This window comes from Octopus sinensis, unplaced genomic scaffold, assembly GCF_006345805.1.
Source record: "Octopus sinensis unplaced genomic scaffold, ASM634580v1 Contig16939, whole genome shotgun sequence".
In the NCBI taxonomy this organism is placed as follows: Eukaryota; Metazoa; Mollusca; class Cephalopoda; order Octopoda; family Octopodidae; genus Octopus; species Octopus sinensis.
The window spans coordinates 34,596-45,748 of record NW_021834692.1 but is presented as its reverse complement, the minus strand read 5'-3'; the positions used below and the strand labels follow the sequence as shown (position 1 = coordinate 45,748).

The 11,153-nt window shown below is 40.5% G+C and overlaps 1 pseudogene; it reads right to left on the bottom strand.

Moving 5' to 3' along the window:
- Nucleotides 1-9,800: 9,800 nt before the first annotated feature.
- On the bottom strand, nucleotides 9,801-9,919 carry LOC115230979 (annotated as a pseudogene).
- Between the last annotated feature and the right edge of the window lie 1,234 nt (nucleotides 9,920-11,153).

The following is an 11,153-nucleotide window of genomic DNA, read 5'->3' as shown; positions in this document are numbered from 1 at the left end:
GTTGTTGCTGAAAGAAAAATACAGTGAGAGAGAGAGAGAGAGAAAGTATGTGTGTATTTGTGTGTGTTGGATTGCGGGGCGGGGGGTGGATATAGAATTAAAATTTCTTTCAAGAAAAAGAATAGGTTCTCCCTGGTGCTATCATCGTGATCATTACAGTAGGAATCGGCTGAAGGATGCATTTCCTCTTACCTGTGTCGTGCCCGGCAGTGTAGCGACGGGTGGTTAACAGGTGAGGAATTATGATGGACACACGAACACGTGATCTCAGTATAAGCCAGTTAGTGACTTTGAAGGGCCGAATTTTTTTTTTGAGGAAAAGGGAATGACAAAATAGACACTCCTTTAGTGACAGGCCCCTATTTCAGGGGGTGGAAACATCAATAATACTCTTTTACTCTTTTGCTTGTTTCAGTCAATTGACTGCGGCCATGCTGGAGCACCACCTTTAGTCGAGCAACTCGACCCCGAGACTTATTCTTTGTAAGCCCAGTACTTATTCTATCGGTCTCTTTTGCCGAACCGCTAAGTTACGGGGACATAAACACACCAGCATCGATTGTCAAGCGATGTTGGGGGACAAACACAGACACACAAACATATACACACACACACATACATACATATATATATATATATATATATATATATATATACGATGGGCTTCTTTTAGTTTCCGTCTACCAAATCCACTCACATGGCTTTGGTCGGCCCGAGGCTATAGCAGAAGACACTTGCCCAAGGTGCCACGCAGTGGGACTGAACCCGGAACCATGTGGTTCGTAAGGAAGCTACTTACCACATAGCCACTCGTGATCGGACGTCAAAGCGGCAACGAAATTTGAGTTCTGTCAAAAATGTGCCTTAACTGTGCTGTTGTATGGATGCAAAACCTGGGCAAATTGCTGCAAGCATATCCAACGTCTCGATCGATTCCACCAGCGATACTCGTGTGATATCCTTAAGATCTCATTGCGATCTAACACGCAGGATACGAAAATGGCAGCTGGCAAAATGTTGACTTTTAAGTCCATGATTACGAAACTCCAATTTAGATTATCTTGTCATTATGTCTTTAGCGATGTAGTAAGTTAAGTTAAGTTAAGTTAATTTTTTGGCTCAAAAAGCAAAAAGCAAGGCCATGTAGGTGGACATGGAGTTATGTACAGGGAGGGTGTTCAGGCAAAGAGTTCGCGCCATTTCTGGTCAAGGGAGACTTTGGGCCGAGCGGTCGTCGGCATCTTCACTATCTCGTCCGGCATGGGATCACCATGTCGCGCACATATGGTTGTGATGCATGTGCCTGGTGTACCCTTATCAGACGGGTAGTCATGATGGGTATACTGGGCTTCGTATATTTTACCCCAGTGTCACTTTGATGGCGTGCACTGCTCTCTCACTCAATAATAATAATAATAATAATACTAAATAATAATAATAATAATAATAATAATAACAATGATAATGATAATAATAATAATAATAATAATAATAATAATAATAATAATAATAATAATAACAATAACAATAATAATAATAATAATAATAATTATTATTATTATTATTATTATTATTATTATTATTATTATTATTATTATAATAACAACAACAACCTCGAGAGAGCCGAATAATGGTATGAACACAAGTTAGAGGGGGTAATGGAAAACGAACATTACAAAATACTCTGGGATCTTAATATGCATTGCAACCAAGTCATTGAGGCGAGACGACCAGATATTGTGCTCATCCGTAAAGATGAAAAAGGAGCAAAGATAATCGATGTTGCAATACCAGGCGATTAAAGGGTGAAATGTAAGGAAACAGAAAAGAGTGAGAAATACTAGCTACTGTGGAGATGAGATAGAAAAATTATGGGGCATAAGGAAAGTAATGGTGATACAGAGGGTAATTAGAGCATTAGGGGCAGTTTTCAAGGGCTTTGAAAAACATTAAGAATATTGGGGCTACTTTCAGGCTCGAGGTGATCCAGAAGTCAGCATTGTTGGGTACAGCTCACATTCTAAGGAGAGTGTTGGTCTCTTTGAGTCACAGGAGAAAGGCACCACTTAACACCTTTGGTGATTTGTTATTGTCTGATTTCAAGTAAAGAATAATCGGTAATTAAGAACCATCCGAAAGTCTTTTATAACAGATGACGATGATGATGATGATGATGATAATGACGATGGTGGTGGTGGTGGTGGTGGTGGTGGTGGTGATGATGATGATGACGAACGTGGTGGTGGTGGTGGTGGTGGTGGTGGTGATGATGACGATGGTGGTGGTAGTGGTGGTGGTGGTGATGATGATGACGATGGTGGTGGTGGTTGTGGTGGTGGTGGTGATGATGATGACGATGGTGGTGGTAGTGGTGGTGGTGGTGGTTGTGGTGGTGGTGATGATGATGATGACGATGGTGGTGGTAGTGGTGGTGGTGGTGGTGGTTGTGGTGGTGGTGATGATGATGATGACGATGGTGGTGGTTGTGGTGGTGGTGGTGGTGGTGGTGGTGGTGATGATGACGATGGTGGTGGTAGTGGTGGTGGTGGTGATGATTATGACGATGGTGGTGGTGGTGATGATGATGATGATGATCCTTTCAACTGGAAGTACAAGGCCTCAAATTTGGAGGAGGAGATTAAGTCGATTACATCAACCCCAGTATGTATCTGGTACTAATTTTATCAACCCCGAAAGGATGAAAGGCAAAGCTGACCCCAGCAGTATTTGAACTCAGAACGTAATGGCAGATGAAATGCCGCTACGCATTTTGCCCATCGTGCTAACGATTCTGCCAGCTCGCCTCTTTAATAATAATAATAATAATAATAATAATAATAATAATAATAATAATAATAATAAAATAATAATAATAATAATGATAATGATAATAATAATAATAATAGTAATAATGATGATGATGATAATAATAATAATAATAATAATAATAATAATAATAATAATAATAATAATAATAATAATAATAATAATAATACCAGATACCAGGAAACCCCAAAATGGCAGAAATTCAAAAGATAGTGCTCATGGGAACTGCTCATATCCTACGCAAAATACTCTCTATGTAATCCCAAGGTTTAAAACAAACTTTTTTTTTTTAAACTATGTATTAGACATTCACTAGTACAACACCAAAAAAACCCCCCAAATATATGGCACACTAGGCATAACAACAACGTGAACTTCCAACCTGTTTTCTCTTGAGGTCTCTGGGTGAGACTTGGAGCCAACTTGTACAAACATAAAGCAAAAGTCAAACATAGACTAATAATAATAATAATATTAATAATAATAATGATAATAATAATAATAATAATAATAATATAATAATAATAATAATAATAATAATAATAATAATAATAATAATTTCAAACTTTGGTACAAGGCCAGCAGTTTTAGAAGCGAGGATAAATGGGTTGCCTTGACCCATGTGCTCTACTGTACTTAATTCCTCAACCCAGAAAAGGCGAAAGGTAAAGTTGACATCAAAGAAAGTTGGACTCAGAACATAAAGAGGAAGGATTCCGACAGCTCGCCACCTGAGTACATGGATATATATCATTTGTTGTTCTTCATTTCAATTCCTTTCCCATATTCTGGGAATTTATTCATGATAACAAATAAAATACTATATTTTTCATTCAATTACAAAACAAACAAGGAATTCTTCTTTCAAATATTATTGGTATCGTGGTTTTGGTTGCTTTTTGTGTAACACTATTTTTATATGTTTCCTATTTGGAAATAGATAATAAATATATTTTACTTTCGAAGTAGGGATATATATTGATAAACCCGTCACTTATAACTTACTTATAAGGGATTTTGTTTTACATAAATCCTGACTCCAGCTACATAAACCCATAGCGAGAAATATATACTCTGAAACGCTAACAGACATTTTATGCATGCATGTATGTAAAAATAAGTAAATTCGTCTTCTTTTAATCGCTATAAAAAAAATACGGTTTCATAATTGCAGAAATAAATTTCATTAACAAGTTGAAGAACATGAGGAAAGAGAAAATAATTACTACATTAGTTTATGTACATGTAGCATTTTATAGTACAATTGGAAAGTAAAGTCATTTTGTCGTAGAGAATTACGACTTAAAATTCACACTAAGCTTCGTACTAACCCCTAGAGTTCACAACAATTCAAATAAGTCTTGTTCGATTTTTATCATAGACATGGCATAAAAAATAGCCAATATCTCAAGGAGTGAGTGTCGTGGAGTTGAGTAACATCCCACAAACACTAAAGTTTCCCCCAAAATCTAGGGTTTTTATAACTTCTCAACTTGACTTTAAAGAAGTGAAATCGCATAAAAATATTCTTTTACTAATTTTCAGAATTCTTATATGAGCAGTTATTTCAACCAATGGAAAAAAGACAATCATATTTCCTTGGCAATACGACATTACGTCATATTACCAGCTGCCACAAATTTGGCGCCACTATTTAAATGGCTGCACGCTGCATTGGTAACACACAAACCTAAAAGAAATATGTGTTCCCCTCATTCTAATTTATTCCTCACTAAACCCTTATTTCTTGTTAAAAGTTACCCTAAGCCCTTAAAAAGGGCACCCTTTATATCAATATAACATAGTTCATTTGAAATCAAGATATAGCCTGTGGCTGGCCCCTCGACACCACTGCCCTTCACGGTCTGTCTTGCCACCTAAATGTTGGTCGCTTCGCTCGTTACATGGAGCTATACTTAATCATTAAGCGGGTCCTGGCTCGAATTAATATTCCCCTCAGTTCTGGGGTCAGTGGGATTATCCAGAAATGACGAGAAGAAACTGGATGGTCTTATTCTCTGTCCCTGGGTAAGAGGTAGGTGCCTCATCTGGGACGCCACAGTAAGTGACTCTTTTGCTCCCTCCTACATCTTGGATACTGTGGTAAATGACAGGGTCACAGCTTCCGTTCCCGATCAGAACAAAACCCTGAACTATCAGGACCTGACAGTGAACTATCTTTTCCAGCCTGTGGCGTTTGAGATGTTTGGAGGTGGGTTGGGCCACCTTAGCCTTAGCCTCAACATCACCCACAGTAATGCTGCAAGCGAGTTGGCTTGCTTCAGTGGGTTCTGTTGAACCTTGAGGTGTGCGACTGACTGAGACACTTGGTGTTGAATTGATGTAATGTCCTTCCTCCTTTCTTTGGTTATTTTTTGGTTTCTCTTTTGTAAAATACTAGCAGTATCGCCCGGCGTTGCTCGGGTTTGTAAGGGAAATAACTATATAAGCATTTTTAGAGATGTAAAGTATAATAGCCATCTCAATATGGCTAACCACAAAGGGGGGTGTTACTGTAGCTTTTTACGTACTGAGATTTAATAATACATTTTAGAGAGTTACTTCCCTTATATAATAGCAAAAAAATGCATTGAAAATGGGAAAAAATGATGGTAATTTTTTTTTAAATCGTAGACTCATCGTAGACGCGCGCTAATACCCAGAAGGGCTCGATATGAATCACGACTATAAGATACCCGCTTTTGGTTACACTGCACCGAAAAATGTGGGAGTAGTTAGGAATCTAAATCGTAGGAAACAGACACACAACTTGACTTTTATATATAAAGATATTCCTTTTCACTGAATTTAGTGTTTGTAAACAGAAGATTCATGTTGTTCTAACCTTGTATATACCACATTACCAGACAGACTTCATTATTAAAATTGCAAATGTTAAACGGTTCTTGCACTGAACCCAGAACCATGTAGTTAGGAAGCAACCTTATTATCACATAGCAATGCTTGCACTTATATATAAAACCATTATTTAATAAAATATACGACACAGATTTAAACTAAAAAAAAAGTGCTAAGCCTTACAATTAAACTAAAAAATAATCCTCTCTACTCTAGGCACAAGGCCTGGATTTTGTGGGGAGGGGACCTGTCAATTATATCGACCCCCGTACGCAACTGGTACTTGGTTTATCGACCCTGAAAGAATAAAAGGCAAAGCCGACCTCGGCAGTATTTGAACTCAGCATGAAGACAGATGAAATACCTATTTCTTTACTACCCACAAGAGGCTACACATAGAAGGGACAAACAAGGACAGACAAACGGATTAAGTCGATTACATCGATCCCAGTGCATAACTGGTACTTATTTAATCGACCTCGAAAGGATGAAAGGCAAAGTCGACCTCGGCAGAATTTGAACTCAGAACATAACAGCATACAAAATACCTATTTCTTTTCTACCCACAAGGGGCTAAACACAGAGGGGACAAACAAGGACAGACAAACGGATTAAGTCGATTACATCGACCCCAGTGCATAACTGGTACTTATTTAATCGACCTCGAAAGGATGAAAGGCAAAGTCGACCTCGGCGGAATTTGAACTCAGAACATAACAGCAGACAAAATACCGCTAAGCATTTCGCCCGGCGTGCTTACGATTCTGCCAGCGATTCTTAAAACTAAAGAAGTAATGAAGAATCAGAAACGATGCTATTATCACAAATTGCAATTTGAAATGACTAATTATCGATCTCTTTGATTACCAATCAACACCATACTGACTTTGTCTTTTGCTCCAGTCTTCAAAATCAACATTATGACAACTTAAAAGAAAGCGAACGAAAACACGTCTTACCTCTCTGACGGCTGCTCCAAATAACACTTCGGATTTAATCTCTTGCATAATCTTTTAGCTGCTCAACCACTTATGCCTCCATCCGATACCCTAAATTATCGGTCAATTGCTTGAAACTGTTTCGTATATCCGATCAACGTGAGTGAAGGGGTCAACTGGGATTACTAAGTGGTTTTGCTTGGCATAAACAATGGCAGCATTTCCTCTTGGTATCAATGACAAAATGTCCTCCTTTCTGATCTGGAACAATTACTCTGTTTTACATTCTTTAGCTTCCCAGCATCGTATTTATGTCGCCATAAGGCGGTGAGCTGGCAGAACCGTTACCACACCGGACAAAACGCTTAACAGCATTTCATCCGTCTCAACGCTCTGAGTTCAAATTCCGTCGAGGTCCACTTTGCCTTTCATCCTTTCGAGGTGAATAAATTAAGTACCAGTTACGCACTGGGATCGATGTAATCGACTTAATCCGTTTGTCTGTCCTTGTTTGTCCCCTCTGTGTTTAGCCCCTTGTGGGTAGTAAAGAAATAGGTATTTCGTCTGCCGTTACGTTCTGAGTTCAAATTCCGCCGAGATCCACTTTGCCTTTCATCCTTTCGGGGTCGATAAATTAAGTACCAGTTGCGCACTGGGGTCGATGTGATCGATTTAATCCCTTTGTCTGTCCTTGTTTGTCCCGTCTGTGTTTAGCCCCTTGTGGGTAGTAAAGAAATAGGTATTTCGCCTGCCGTTACGTTCTGAGTTCAAATTCCGCCGAGGTCCACTTTGCCTTTCATCCTTTCGGGGTCGATAAATTAAGTACCAGTTGCGCACTGGGGTCGATGTGATCGATTTAATCCCTTTGTCTGTCCTTGTTTGTCCCGTCTGTGTTTAGCCCCTTGTGGGTAGTAAAGAAATAGGTATTTCGTCTGCCGTTACGTTCTGAGTTCAAATTCCGCCGAGGTCCACTTTGCCTTTCATCCTTTCGGGATCAATAAATTAAGTACCAATTACGCACTGGGGTCGATATAATCGACTTAATCCGTTTGTCTGTCCTTGTTTGTCCCCTCTGTGTTTAGCCCCAGGTGGGTAATAGAGAAACAGATGCTGGATAAGATGCACCACATGTGCTGTAGAGTTGATGGTGTGTGTCCCCATAAGCCATGAATAGTCAAGAAGGAAGCTAAAAAAAGAAAGATATATACAATCCTCTTAAGTACGAAATAGCCAGGCTTTGGAAAATGAAGAAGGGGAAGACAGTGCCAATAATTTTTGGTTCCTTGGGGACAGTATCAGAAGGCATCAAGGGGAATATAAAGGAAATTGGAATAGAGTGCCCAGTAGAACTGTTACAAAATGAATTAAGTACCAGTGAAATACTGGGGTCGATATAATCGACTAGTCCCCCACCCAACAAATTTGAAGCCTTGTGCCCCCAGTAGAAAGAATTATTATTTATTCCTTTCATCACAGTTTTTTTTTTTTTTGTAGCTTTTGGAGTCCTGTGTGGGGAGCAGGCTAACTGCCTGCAGCCTACAGTACCATGCTACCCATTCTCTTCAGCTATCTGATCCTTCCCTGATTATTCTGGCCGTGCCAAGGGGGCAAACATTTTTAACAGTTCTACTGGGCACTCTATTCCAATTTCCTTATATTCCCCTTGATGCCTTCTGATACTGTCCCCAAGGAACCAAAAATTATTGGCACTGTCTTCCCCTTCTTCATTTTCCAAAGCCTGGCTATTTCGTACTTAAGAGGATTGTATATATCTTTCTTTTTTTAGCTTCCTTCTTGACTATTCATGGCTTATGGGGACACACACCATCAACTCTACAGCACATGTGGTGCATCTTATCCACCATCTGTTTCTCTATTACCCACAAGGGGCTAAACACAGAGGGGACAAACAAGGATAGATAAACGGATTAGGTCGATTACATCGACCCCAGTGCGTAACTGGTACTTAATTTATCCACCTCGAAAGGATGAAAGGCAAAGTCGACCTCGTCGGAATTTGAACTCAGAACGTAACGGCAGACGAAATACCTATTTCTTTACTACCCACAAGGGGCTAAACACAGAGGGGACAAACAAGGACAGACAAACGGATTAAGTCGATTACATCGACCCCAGTGCGTAACTGGTACTTAATTTATCGACCTCGGCAGAATTTGAACTCAGAACGTAACGGCAGACGAAATACCTATTTCTTTACTACCCACAAGAGGCTAAACCCAGAGTGGACAAACAAGGACAGACAAACGGATTAAGTCGATGACATCGACCCCAGTGCGTAACTGGTACTTAATTTATCGACCTCGAAAGGATGAAAGGCAAAGTCGACCTCGGTGGAATTTGAACTCAGAACGTAACGGCAGACGAAATACCTATTTCTTTACTACCCACAAGAGGCTAAACCCAGAGGGGACAAACAAGGACAGACAAACGGATTAAGTCGATTATATCGACCCCAGTGCGTAACTGGTACTTAATTTATCCACCTCGAAAGGATGAAAGGCAAAGTCGACCTCGGTGGAATTTGAACTCAGAACGTAACGGCAGACGAAATACCTATTTCTTTACTACTCACAAGAGGCTAAACCCAGAGGGGACAAACAAGGACAGACAAACGGATTAAGTCGATTATATCGACCCCAGTGCGTAACTGGTACTTAATTTATCCACCTCGAAAGGATGAAAAGCAAAGTCGACCTCGGTGGAATTTGAACTCAGAACGTAACGGCAGACGAAATACCTGTTTCTTTACTACCCACAAGAGGCTAAACCCAGAGGGGACAAACAAGGACATATAAACGGATTAAGTCGATTATATCGACCCCAGTGCGTAACTGGTACTTAATTTATCCACCTCGAAAGGATGAAAGGCAAAGTCGACCTCGGTGGAATTTGAACTCAGAACGTAACGGCAGACGAAATACCTATTTCTTTACTACCCACAAGAGGCTAAACCCAGAGGGGACAAACATGGACAGACAAACGGATTAAGTCGATTATATCGACCCCAGTGCGTAACTGGTACTTAATTTATCCACCTCGAAAGGATGAAAGGCAAAGTCGACCTCGGCTGAATTGAACACAGAACGTAACGGCAGACGAAATACGTCTACGCATTTCGTCTGGCGTGTTAACGTTTCTGCCAGCTCGCCGCCTTCAATGCTACAGTACCTAGGTTTCCCAAGCGGTCACCCATCTAAGTACTAATTAGGTTCGATGTTGCCTAACTTGGGTGATCGGACGAGAACCGGTGCTTTCAACGTGATATGACCGTAAGCTTATCTACCATCACTACATCCAGTCTGTTATACACCTGATCTATTTGAATTAGGAAATGCCAGGGGAGTTTGCAAAGTGTCTGGCTCCACCAATTTTTCCTGTTTCAGTTCATGCCACGTCTGCCCTCTGTCTAAACCCCACATTTCGCAGTTTCCAGTGTAGCACTTTCGCTACCTCACCGCGTCGCCACATGTGGTGGTTTTGAGCAAGTCTAAGGCGGCGAACTGGCAGAATCGTTAGCACGCTGGACGAAATGCTTTGCAGTATTTCGTCTGCCGTTACGTTCTGAGTTCAAATTCCGCCGAGGTCGACTTTGCCTTTCATCCTTTCGGGGTCGATAAATTAAGTACCAGTTCTGCACTGGGGTCGATCTAATCGACTTAATACCTATGTCTGTCCTTGTTTGTCCCCTCTATGTTTAGCCCCTCTTTGGGTAATAAAGAAATAGGTTTTGAGCAAGTCTAAGGCATTCGTTTGCAATATGGGCAATGGTTTTGTCCACTCTGTTACAGATACGGCCCAGACATTTGCCCATTTCTAAGCCTGAACCTCCAATTCATGGCCAAAGCTTGGTCTTGCGCTCCCAGTTCCTTTTATAGAGTTAATTTCTCCAGCCAATCTCACCCATGTTTTCCAGCAACTTAACATGTGGCTACATGGAATTGATCATGTAGTCCCTTTTAGACTAATGCTTCTTCATGTTCTTTTTGTACTTATTCCCTTGTTTTCCCCTTTTTTCTCTGCCCTCAATACTCCTTCATCCCTAACGGACACTCGCAAGGGTTCCTTACACTGGAATAGGTATCGAGTTCGATACACACGCAAGTCTTCCACACTTATCAGTCCCTTTCCTCCATTTGCTCTCTTCATGTATATGGGATCAGTGTCTGCACATGGATGGGGACTCCATGCATCTAAGCGCTTTCTCGTCTTTTTGTCCAACACGTTTAGCTCCTCCTCTGTCCACTTCAGGATCCCAGCGCCATACGAACTACTGCGACTGCGTGCGAGTTTATTGTTGAAATTATGGTTCTGACACAAAAGCCAATATTTTTCTCTCTCGCCGCAGGTACACTTTCTTTGTCTTTTCTTTCCTATCGTTGTGTTTAATTCCATCTGCCCCAAGTATTCTCGGTTATTTATAACCGGGTTCAAGTTCAATTACCTTCACTACTTCACTAGTTATCCTTCTGTCCTGGCAAGCTTTCCTTGTCTAATCCGTTTCTTTATTAC